This window comes from Tasmannia lanceolata, unplaced genomic scaffold (genome assembly GCF_043159265.1).
Source record: "Tasmannia lanceolata isolate RefF3 unplaced genomic scaffold, GAP_Taslan_0.1 ptg000018l, whole genome shotgun sequence".
Taxonomy (NCBI): domain Eukaryota; kingdom Viridiplantae; phylum Streptophyta; class Magnoliopsida; order Canellales; family Winteraceae; genus Tasmannia; species Tasmannia lanceolata.
Window position 1 is genome coordinate 10,576,612 of NW_027518695.1, and position 12,005 is coordinate 10,588,616.

At 38.7% G+C, this 12,005-nt stretch overlaps 1 long non-coding RNA gene across 1 annotated transcript; it reads right to left on the reverse strand.

The window, feature by feature from the left end:
• Nucleotides 1-746: 746 nt before the first annotated feature.
• On the reverse strand, nt 747-3,454 carry LOC143851202 (uncharacterized). The gene is made up of 2 exons (XR_013236253.1): nt 1,998-3,454; nt 747-1,420 (listed from the first exon to the last, which is right to left on the reverse strand). It is a non-coding gene; the product is annotated as an uncharacterized LOC143851202 (long non-coding RNA).
• Between the last annotated feature and the right edge of the window lie 8,551 nt (nt 3,455-12,005).

A 12,005-nucleotide genomic window follows, 5' to 3' on the forward strand; every position in this document is an offset into this window, starting at 1 on the left:
TAATCTAAGGGCCTTTTATGGATGCCACCAAAATTCTCTGTTAATTGAATATAAGATTATTTTAATTGAATCATATTTGCAAATTGAACAGTAAGGACTGCTTGAAGCCATTAAGTATCATTTCTAAGACTATTAAAACCAGTATTTGTTTGCAAATAATCAAATTTAACTTCAACGAGGTCCAAAGCAGCCCTCGGTGTCTATTTTGCGCGACTTGGGCCGGGTTGAGGTCAACCCTAGCCCAACCCGAGTTTGCATTCCCTCAACCCTAGCACAACTTATTTAACCCGAGCTTCAGGTGGAGGGTCAACACTAACCCAACCCAACCCTAAATCTCTCAACCCTAACCCAACAAGTCTAACCCGTTTTTTCCAAATCAGGTCGGGGTTGTGCTGGGTTTGATTCGGTTGCCTAGGGAAAAAAATAGAAAAAATACAAAAAAATTATCCCCAAGATTTTGAAAATTACGATAAAATTAGAGGACCAAGTCCTCAACCCTAAACCAACTAGTAATTAAATTGGGCTGGCTTTTCCCAAATTGGGCTGGCTTTTCCCAACCCTAACCCAACCGAACGCAAGGAAATGCAGAGCCAACCCGAACCAAAATTGGTTTGAACCCTTGGGTTCGGTTTTTAGGCTGACCCAAGTTTCAACCATAGTGTCCATGCATTGTACAGTCGGCAACGAGGCGTTGCAAGATTACTGAATCCTTTCAAGCAATGGCTCCAGAAGTAGAGCTAGTGCTCTTCAAAGAAATGTTTCCCTTTTGAAATTAGAGCACAAAACCCATTTACCTCTCTTCAAAGAAATGTCTCACTTTTGAAACATGTAATATTTGATTTGGATATTGAAATTGGAAAGGTTTCTACCATTTATACTACTTTGCATGTTTAACCTCAAGCAAAATTGATTTTCTCAAATACATTTTTCGATACATCACTTAAACAAGCACATCTATCCACAACATTGGTTCCCGACAACCATTCCTATGTTTTTTCATGTCTTGCTTTCTATTAATTTGAAACATACGAGGATCAAAGACTGAGAGAAGGAGACCGTCGGTTTGGATACATGGATTTTAGAATCTTGGATTTCTTCAAAATCATGGATGGAAGACGAGAGTAGAAGTAGACCGTCTTGTCCTTCTTTTCTTCGAGCAAGCGAGGGAGTACTAGATCGCCCTTGTTTCCAGGTTTTAGAATAATCAGGATGAGGGAGAGATTTAGGATGAGGGAGAGATTTCTGATACCTGGATCTCTTACTTAAACCCTTCATCTGCTACCTACTTCCCCCACATTAATTTGCAACCTATGGATTCAGAAATCCATGTATCCAAATAGCGAGATAGTATTTTACTCTTTACTAGAAACCATCCACACCGAGAGATATTCTTAGGCCGTACAACATTTCAAGCTCTGGTCTTCACGCATACAGATTCAAAACACATTAATTTCATGTTAGACCCAAAAACTTTTCCGATGTGAAACAAAAATACCAAGAAAAATATTGGAAGAAAACGACAAACAAAAACCATGATTTTTTTATACAAAACCTGGAAAAATAATTACAAGCACGACTGTTTTTTGGGTTTTCTTCATCGGAAAAAAAACAACCTTCCAACTGACATGAGAGAAAGTGACCCGAAAGGTAAGAGATCAAGAAAAAAAAAAGCCCATGAAGTCAAAAAAAAGAAGTGTGTGTCAAGATATAAATGCTTAACATATGTTCTAGTTGTGCCAAAATTTTACCTACGTACAAGAAGAAACAAACGGCTATATAAGTAGATAAAACTTCAGTTAAAGCTTACAAACTCATTGATAATATCTTAACGTGCCATGATAATCCAACGTATTGATTAAATCACTAATTCCAACCATTGCATAATGCCTAAAATGAATGAGTAACAGAGAAGCAATCCATTTTCAAAAGAAAAATAATCAACAGAACCAGAATAGGCTAAAAAACTATACTTTTAAAGGGAGTAAAGATTATATCACCTTAGTCTTCATATTTTCTTGTGCCGAACACCCTCCATTCCTCCTGGTTTTGGAGTTTAAAAAAAGTCACTTATTGCCAATGCAGCATCATCAAGATTCCCATCTCAAAAGCCTTCGAGGAGGGAAAGAGGTGGGACCACGACCACCATAAATCCCTTTTACAACTCAAAAATGCCTTTGATGTGTGTGAATCTTTGATGATGATGCACTAGCAAACACTGACTGGCTATCTTATGATCTTGAAGTCCATCGTCACGCCATGTAGTAAAACAAAGAGCACAAATAACCCTAACCCTAACCCTAACCCAAAACCACCATCCACATTGGAGAAAAGACTTTTTATATGGAATGAGCCAGTGTGGTCTAGTATTTTTCAAAAAGTAGTGTACGGGCTATAGGATGATTGAAACGGTCGATTTGATGGGCTTTTGGGTTACGGTACTTTTTGAGAAAATACTGGACTATACGTGCCTACACCATATAGAAATTCATTTTAAAAAAAAAACTGTACGGCCAACAACATAGGATGATCCAAACCGTCCATTTGAAGGGCCACAACGAAAATAGATTGTGTCCGAAATTTTTTTACCATAGGTTGATCTCAACCCTCCGATCTATTGAGATTTCCATAATATGCAGTCTTTTATAGATCGGAGGGCTATGATCATCCTATGGAAATGATTTTTTGGGCACAACCTATTTATGCTGCGTCCCATCAAATGGACGGTTTGGATCATCCTATGTTGTTGCCCGTACAGTACCTTTTGTAAAATACTGAACCAGATGGGCTTACACCATGAAAAAACTTAAAAAATACTAGACTATACAAGCTTACACCATATAAAATCTCTGGAGAAATTTTAACAAAAAGCAAAAAAGAACCGTAGGGAAACAAACAAAACCAACCTGTAGAAAGATGAAATATAAAAGACCCACTTGATAAAAAAGCAATATAACCTTTGGAAAAACACTCAAAAGAGATTTGAAGAAGTGGAAGAAAAACAGTAAAGGACTGAGAGGAGGAAAGAGTTTTAAAGAGATGAGAGGTATTGAACATGTAAGGGAGAAGAAGGGTATAAATAAATACAAGGGTTTGAGAAGAACAGAGGCTAATGAATACTCGATCGGGACGTCTAGTGGGTGGTGTGATTGTCAGAATGTGTACCTACAACAGTTATCCATCACAATCCTCTGTGCTAAAAACCACCAAAATCTTTAATCCCCACTGTCCTACGCCATTGCCTAAATATGTCAAAACATGATAACCTCTCCTAAAAGGAAAAAGAAAAGTGGCCTCTAATAGTGGGATTTAGGTTTTGGAGGATAAGTTGCGTCCTCTACAAGTATATTTTACGTAAAAAGAGATTGACAAGCCTCACCGCCAAAACCGTGGGGTGACTTCTGCTAGGAAACTCAAGCTTTTCTCTATTTCCATTTCTTCTCCTATCTTCATTTCTCTTTTATTTTCTCAAGTTTTGAGACCCACTTGTAGAATGGTTTATTTTCACCACTCTACTAAATACCTTTCATTGTATGTTGAATGTTTCATTGGGGTGCCAGTCACCTTTTCTTGAAATATCAACTTGTCCTTGTCATGTAGACGTTCTAGTAGAGCATTATTGTTTTGTTTTTAGTGAAGGATATTTACTAGTGCAATTAAGTTTGAGAAAAGGGAAATCCCATCTCATTCATTGATGCTTTAGCTTAGTGGTCTTAAGATAAGCATTAATATACCTTTTAAGCTACAATTACGCAGCATTTTCAGGGCAAATCATTATTTAGCAAGTAATTATTGGAAGGAAAGTGATACATTTGCCCCCTTCTTTTCACTCGGGACGCTCTAGTTTAAAAGTGTAGTGGTAAATACATTAGATGAGGCTGTTCCAAGTAAAAAAAAAAAAAAAAAGGGGCGGCTAATATATCACTTTCCTTAATAGGATTATGAAATTGATGTACATGTCATCACTTGTCTATACCCAAAGTGCCTTTATATATAAGCCAAGTAGCCTATTCTCATTTATAATAGAAGAGGAATGATAGACGCAAGGGCCCTCTTTATGCAAGGGCTAAAGAAGGGCCACTGAATAGCCCTTCTCCAGCCCTTGCGTATAGAGGGCCCTTGCATCTATCATTCCTCATAATAGAATATGGGCAAAGTTTATGGTGCATTTGGATTGTATGAATCAGGTGATGGAATCGGCATCTTACTCAGATTCTGCTGATTCTGGCATTTGGTTAGAAAAATGAGTAAAATCAGAGCAAAATTCACACTGGGGTGGAATTAAAATGGATTCCACATCTTATTCTGATTTTGCCTAAGTTGGAATGGTTTTTTTATATTATTAAATTATCTTTTTATTTTAATTTTTTCCATTTCATTTATAGAGGAATTAGATTAGAAATTAAAATAGGATACTGATTCCAATTCCTGACTCCGGCAAATCAATAGGGAGAAAGTGTCACAGTAATTAATCGCAAAATCTATTTTCTTTTTCTAAAAAACAAAAGACACCATCATGGCTATAGTAATCGTTTTGAACATTAATCTAATCCTTACATCCCAATTGAAAGATGTCGTGCGCACTTTGTAAATGGTGAATGATGGCGCCATCTCAAGCTAACCCACTTGCAATTTATTCTCTCTTAGACTCTTACTACAAAGCTTTTCAAGAAGGGAGAAGATATTTTCAACCCCTCTGCAGCACACATTCGCCCCCCTTATAATATGAACAGTGGACAACTTTAATGCTTTTTGACGTCAAATCACATTAAAAGGGGGGTGAATGCGTACTGGGGGCGTGAAAATATCAACGCCCATAAAGAAATGTATTATCCCATCATAGACGAAGATATCATATTAAATCGAAAGTCGCAGCATAATCCCATGCCCTCCAACGTGTTCTAATTAGAATTTTGTCAAAGTTTAATCATGAACTTATCTATGTGAATGATCTCCAAGCTGATTGTGGCCTATGAAATCATGTGACAAAGACAATGATGTTATTTGGGTCATTGATTGAACAAAACAGGCACACAGGCTGCGAGATTTTTCTGGAAAAATTTGGAAAGGAAAAATATTTCTCAAATTTCCTACTTTTAACAAACTAAAAAAAGAGAAATTATATGTTGGCCGACCGTGAAGTCCCATGAAGGTGATACGTCAAACGTACAACCCTTGATATTTGATCAAACAGAAGCCTCTTAAAAAGGGTGGTACCGCTTTCACGGTACTTGACGGTAGGGCACCATTTAAAAACTCCTAAAAAAAGATCACTTGAAAGAAACTAGTGGTGCAACTTGGGTCGGGCTGAACCCGAACCTGACAGGTTCAACATGATTTTGGCTCGGGTTGGGTTGGGTTAGCTTAGGTTTGGAAAAGCCAACCTGAAATAATTTTTGGTTGGGTTAGGGTTGAGGCCTTGGCAACGCAAGTCGTCCCGAGCCGGACCTCCATCCTGTAATTTTATCTTGATTTTCTTAGGGTTATGTTTTTTCATGAATTTTCTGTTTGTCCTACTTGAAACCGAACCCAACCCAACTGAACCCGACCTGATTAGATGGGTCGCCTTCGGTTTGAGAGATTTAGAGGTGGGTTGGGTTAGCGTTGACCATCCTCGATAGCTCGACCCAAGCCTCGGGTTAGGGTTGAGGGAATGTTTTCTCGGGAGGGGCTACGATTGGCCTCAATCCGACGCAAGTTGCACCCATAAACCAAACCTATTCAACTTTTATTTAGAGGGACCTTCAATTTATGATGATATCCCTCTAAATCAAGAGAAAAGATTTTTCATGAGAGAGAGAGAAAGAGAGAGAGAGAGAGAGGTAGGTAGAGCGGACATTCATCAGACAGAGGCCGGGTGAAGCGGGGGAGAACGGGACATGACGTTAGTGGTCAGAAAATTCAAAGAGGGGGCTTTGTCCTACATGGAAATCAAAGGCTGGATGTTAGAATAAAAAGGTTGCTTTGGTTAATTGGTTAATGTGGAGCTCACCTCTTTAATGTCCATTATTTATTTACTGACCTCCACTTTATTATATTCTCACATCATTACTTTCTGTTTCTGCATGCATAAAAGCATCATTCAACTTCTCATTCCAACCCTAGACTACAGGGAATGTCATGCAGAAAAAGACTTTTGTTCCCAAGCACTAAAATTTTGTTATCTGATGTATGGAATTTGCCAGTAAATTTCGCCAGAACGCATTTCACAGCTGACTTTTGCACGAGAGAACAGCCACCTCAGATGAATTAAATGAACAAGACAAAATCCAGTGAAAAGTGAGCAGGTGGGGCTGTTCTCTCTGAGTTTTTATATGGTGTAAGCTCATATAGTCACTTATTTTTCAAAAAAAACTGTACGGAACACATCATATGTTGATCCAAACCGTCCATAAGATAAAACACAACTTAAAATAGGTTGTTCCCCAAAAGCCATTTCCATAGGATAATCCTAGCCCTCCAATCTATAGAGGTTTCCATAATATGCAGTTCCTCTATAGACCGGAGGGCTAGGATCATCCTATGGAAATGATTTTTGGGGAACAACCTATTTACATTGTGTTCCATCTTATGGACGGTTTGGATCATCCTATGATGTGGTCCGTACAGTACTTTTTGAAAAATAAGGGACTATAAGGGGTTACATCATATAAAATCCCGTTCTCTCATGCAAAACTCAGTTGCTAAATCCCTTACCACGAAATTCCTTAGCAAATCCCCTGACGTATATGTTTAGATTAGTTATCTTGAAAAAGAAATCTTCCCTTCCTAGCAAAACACTTTATAGATATTTTGCAAGCAATCAAGAACCATGCAAAAAGAAATAATAAAACACATAGTTATGACCTTTATCAGATTACTACATTTCATCAAGGAAAATGAACTGCAACCATCTTAGCCATACCATTTAAAGATAAATATTTTAGCAAGTAACCAAAGTAACACCAGAAAAATCAAACCCTAAAAAGAATTACAGAGTTGAGATTAGGTAGAGTCAGGATGTGTATTTTCTGAATCTGAACACTATATTGTTTTGGGTGCTTATGGCTCCGAAAGAAATAAGATCCCTTTCGAAATTATAAGGAGATTTTGTGGGGCATGACTAAAAAATATTGCATGCATTACATGCACAAGAGCTTCCTTAAGGTCTCCTAATTTTGGAAACTATTGATTATAATTTATAAAAGAATATGAAAACAACCAATTAGAAGACTAACCCACATTAGAAAAATGGGAGAACAATGTTTTAGAAGAATAGTTATAACTAACCTTGGTCATTACGAGACTATCGAAAAAGCAAAAATTATTTCTATCTCTACACATAATCGTAACTAGCTGTTAAATAATAAGTGGCCACATTACTCTCTTTTTTTCAGGACTTCGGCCCTGGGTGGACATCAAAGTTTTATATCATATTTGGTGAGAATACTAACAGGAGGACAAAGAGCCTTGCCTCTAAAGAGTGCAGATAAGGAGAAAAGCCCTACAAAGAACCCATAGCAAGCCTTTGCCAAGGTGACAATTTGATAGGTCCGAGCCTCAATTGCAAAGATTCAAAAGGTCAATGGCGTCGCATCTGGACGCTCCACGAGCTTTGAGTGGCATTTTAGAACAGCAGTGGAAGCAGTGGAAGACCAGGATGAATTGGAGAGCGTATCCTTCATTTGCTAGGGCATTGACGCAGAATGTGCAGTGTGGTTCAACTTCGATTTTCGTCATCTTATTTGTAGCATATTTTTTGGAATTAAATCTTGTTCGTTTGGCTTGATTTTGGTATCATTAGAAATGTTTTTCGATTACCAATCTAACTAGCTGACATGATTTGACAAAGTTATGGACTATGTACAAATGCACTACGTATCTATTACGAGATTTCTGTTTTAGGGTTGTTTTAGTAATGTTGCTTTTATTTGTGTTGCTTTAGATGGAAGATTGAGATTAGTTGTTTTAAGTAAGTTAGCATTTAGGATTCCTATTTTTGGGTTTTGACTATCTATATAATGTAACGACATGGAAAAGGAAAATATATATTTGAATAAATTAAATTTTGGAATATCCATTGCGAAGTGAGACTTGGCCCTTTCACGTAGTTCAAGGAGCTTGGTGATGCTGGAGCATGCTGTAGATTCTGCTTGACCCCGGATGGCTAAAATTAAATTTCAATGGCTCTAGTCTCCACAATCTTAGTCCAGCAAGTGTGGGAGGTTTGCTTAGAGACGTCGAGGGAGCGACTAAATGGGCTTTCTCGAGTCCCATTGGGGTCAAAAAATATAATGAGGCAGAGGTAAGAGCAGAGCATCAGGATTATTGATAACAGTCTCTTGGATAGACTAATTGTGGAGGGAGATTTCTTAAATACTTTTAGGTGGTTGGACGGTAGCAGGTCTCCCTCTTGGAGATTTGTGGAGTTGTCTGATGAAATCTGTGAGTGTGTGGAGGGGCATTTGATCTGTTTCCAACATGTTTTTGCTTGGCCAATAGTGAGGCGGACCGTCTTGCCAGAGAAGGGGTGATCTAAGAGGGTCGGAAAAAATTTTATTCTCTTCCCCCTTAGCCTTGGCTCTATGTTCCCATTGTTTTTTTCTTCATTTCCTTCGTTGTAATCAAACTCCTTGGCCATAGGGCTTTCCCCTCGTTAGTAACATATCTTGACCATTTCAGAAAATAAAAAAAATAAATAGAACGACCAATGGATCTCTACTACTACAATATTGAATACTCCTTCCATTATATCCTTTCCCAAGAATCTTTGGATGAATTTCATCATCGATCCCGTGAATGGAAAATTTCATCTCGTACGGTTGAAGCGGAACCAGATTATCTTAGAGATGTCCTAGGATAATCTCGATGACTATCTTAGAGATGTCCTTGCTATTGCAAGGTCTATTGCTCTTGGCCCCTCTTCCTTTACTGACCAGATGATTTCATTTGGACCAAATTCCCCTTTACTCTTCGGCAAATGGAAACACTTCATTAAAGTCTTGGAATGTTGTCAGGTCTTCGTCCCCTCTAGTTTGGTATTAGAATTTCATTTGGACCAAATTTTTATCTCCTACAACCTCCTTTGGTTGGAAGGCTTTCTTATCATGCATCCCCTACCGAGCACCACCATAGTTTATGGAAATGCACCGGGAGGATGGGAAACGCATTTCGGTAACGAAAATTAACAGTGGAAATTTTTTTGAAGCAACGTTTCCAAAACGCATGGGAATGATACCAGAAGTTGTTTACACCCATTTTTTTGAATTTACCAAAGAAGTGGTACTCCTTTCTTCTTCTCAATACTCGTCTGAAATCCAATCCCAGGGGGGCGGAATTGATTATCCCTCACATTGAATTTTGATTATCCCCAAAATGTTGTATTATGATTCTACCCCGGAATGAATTTTTTTTTTTATAATTTTTTAATGGAAAATGATATGGAGACTGAGAGTACCACCGAGCAAGGGACCTACAATGAGAATGCGCCATGTGTGAGAAAAAAATTCAGTTCTTGTTGATTTACCTAAATTTAAGGGATTGTACACGTCACTTGTGAGTATGTGGCAAGAATGAATTTGTTCAGTCCCCTTTTCAGTGGTACTCTCGGTTTCCCTAGCAATACTCTTTTTTAATTGAAATTTTAATTTTAAAGTTTTCCAATCGCATTTGTAGGGAATTAGAATAGGATGCCAATTTTGATTCCCAATTTCTGCAATCCAAATACACTGGAATCATGCCCTGAAAGAGGCATCCAATTTTGATTTCGCCCCAGATCAACATTTGGTTCAAATAAATGAATGGAATCAAGGGGGCAGAAATTACATGCTGGAGAAATTAAGGGCCCGTTTGGATGCCGAGAAGATTTTGGATTTCTCACATTTGCAGCCCATTTTGCGTTGTGACTTGGATCCGGATCAAATCATTGGATTTCCAAATCAGCGATTGACGGTGAAAAAATCAGATTTCCAAATATGCTGTGGAAATAAGTAAATGGAAATCCACAGATGTGGCAGTTTCCTTCACCCTCTTTGCTCATCAACCTCTCCCTTCCAGTAAGAAGTACGGCTCTCTCTCTCTCTCTCTCACTCAACATGAGCTGGCAGATCTATCCATTTTGTATTCAAAACTCAATTCCAAATCCAAATACAAAATATGAGGTATCCAAAAAAGCCCTAAAGAGGGAAATGTTGGAATTTGTTTCCTGCCCTAAGAGTTGGTGTTCCATTCATTTTTTGTTGTTGAACCAAATAGCAGAATTGGAATAGGATGCCAACTCCAGCAACCGGAAATCCAGAGCAAATAGGTGATCCAGAACCCTCAATAATGAAGTGGCCTTCTAGGAGTTTATTATTGATTTTCGAATGTTATTAGCAGGCCATATTCAGTGCCTATCGACCTCCATATTCAGGCCATATTCTGCACAAAAGCCGGGCTTTCCAAAGGGTTTTACTTGGGTTTTGGGTGTCACATCATCAAAGTCCCGTGTTGTTGCCATTGGAGGAATGAAACCTCTGAAAACTACGAGGGACATTTCCTTCTCTTTTTTTTTGGGTTTTGGAATGGTCACCAGGGTCATTTCCTGGTTGTCTCCTACTTGTCTAGTGACGACCTCGCATGCCAAGAAACTCCCAAAAAACTCCAAGCAAAAAACCCACCAAATGGATTTTCTTGGGATCAATCCTTTTTCTTTCTTCCTTTTCTCTCTATACATCGGTGGTGAAATCCTCCACCACTACTCTACGAGGTTGACAACCAAACACTACCTACCACTTCTACGAGGTAATCAGGTAACTACGAGTTAATTACAAGGCTTGTTTACCCCCTGTTGACTACTTAGACCACTACTCTAGAAGGAAACTAAGTGACCCTAGAGGCCTGGGCGTACCGGGTCCCACATGTGCAGTGCTGGTCAGCCTAACCTAGCTCAAATATAGTTGGTGAGTAGCAAAGGGTCCATCATCTATATGAAATAAATCTCCACTGAGGATCAAGGATGGTGATGAACCCAGTAGAAAAACGTTGTTGTATATGCAAAAGCTTTATCCCAAATATATGTTCCTCTTTAACTTTTACAGCCTTTCTTTATAACGGCATTTAATCCTCATGCTGTAAAAAATTAGGGACCATTCCACCTCGAGAAACGAGTCTCCACCCATATAAAGACATATCAAAGCATCCTTTTCATTTCATTCAAGTAGTAGCATACTTGCACTCCCAGCCAAAAGAGAGAACTTGCTGCAAGTTTTCACCCATTCTGTCACTCCGACTCACTCTTGATTTTTCGTGGGATGGTGGGTTATTTACTTGTCACAATCTCCTTAGTTTGTAGAAGAGACCAAAGCAGTAGCAATCTAGAAAGGAGAACCAACAGCAACACCTATAATGGTATGAAGAAGGATGACCAAAATAACCAAGGCATCCAATTTTCTCAACAAGGCCAACACCTCTCTAGATATTGCCAATGCGCTATTCTCAGCTCCCGAGATAAGTTGAAAGGGACTGATCAATTCCAACAGTGCTTTGGACGAATGGTAAATTCTAAAAAATACATTAAGTTTGAGAGCTTTGAAGCACGTGACAAGAAGTTCATCACGGGCTACCTTCAATCGGACCATTAAGGCAGAGGAAAATGGGTTAGGGTTTGAGAAATGTAGAGACGACAAGAGACTAAATTTCAAATCTATCATGCGGTGTTATGAAGCAGTGACTGGGCAAAAATCAAACCTCAAAAAATCTAAAGCTATTAGGGATACACTTGGAAGAGGGAGAAAAAAAGCAGGTTGAGGGGTCTTTTAGGATGCTCCCTAGAGGAGCTCCCTACCACTCATTTGGGCCTTCCTCTAGGTATTGGTCGCCCTAAGAAGGTGGCATGGGATCCGATAGTCAAGAGAGTGGATAGAAGATTATCAATGTGGAAGAGAGATCTTGTGTCACTTGGGGGTAGAATCACTCTAATAAAAGTGTAGCTGCTAGCCAACATTCCAATTTATCATCTCTCTATTTAGATGCCCTGTCAGCATAGTTAA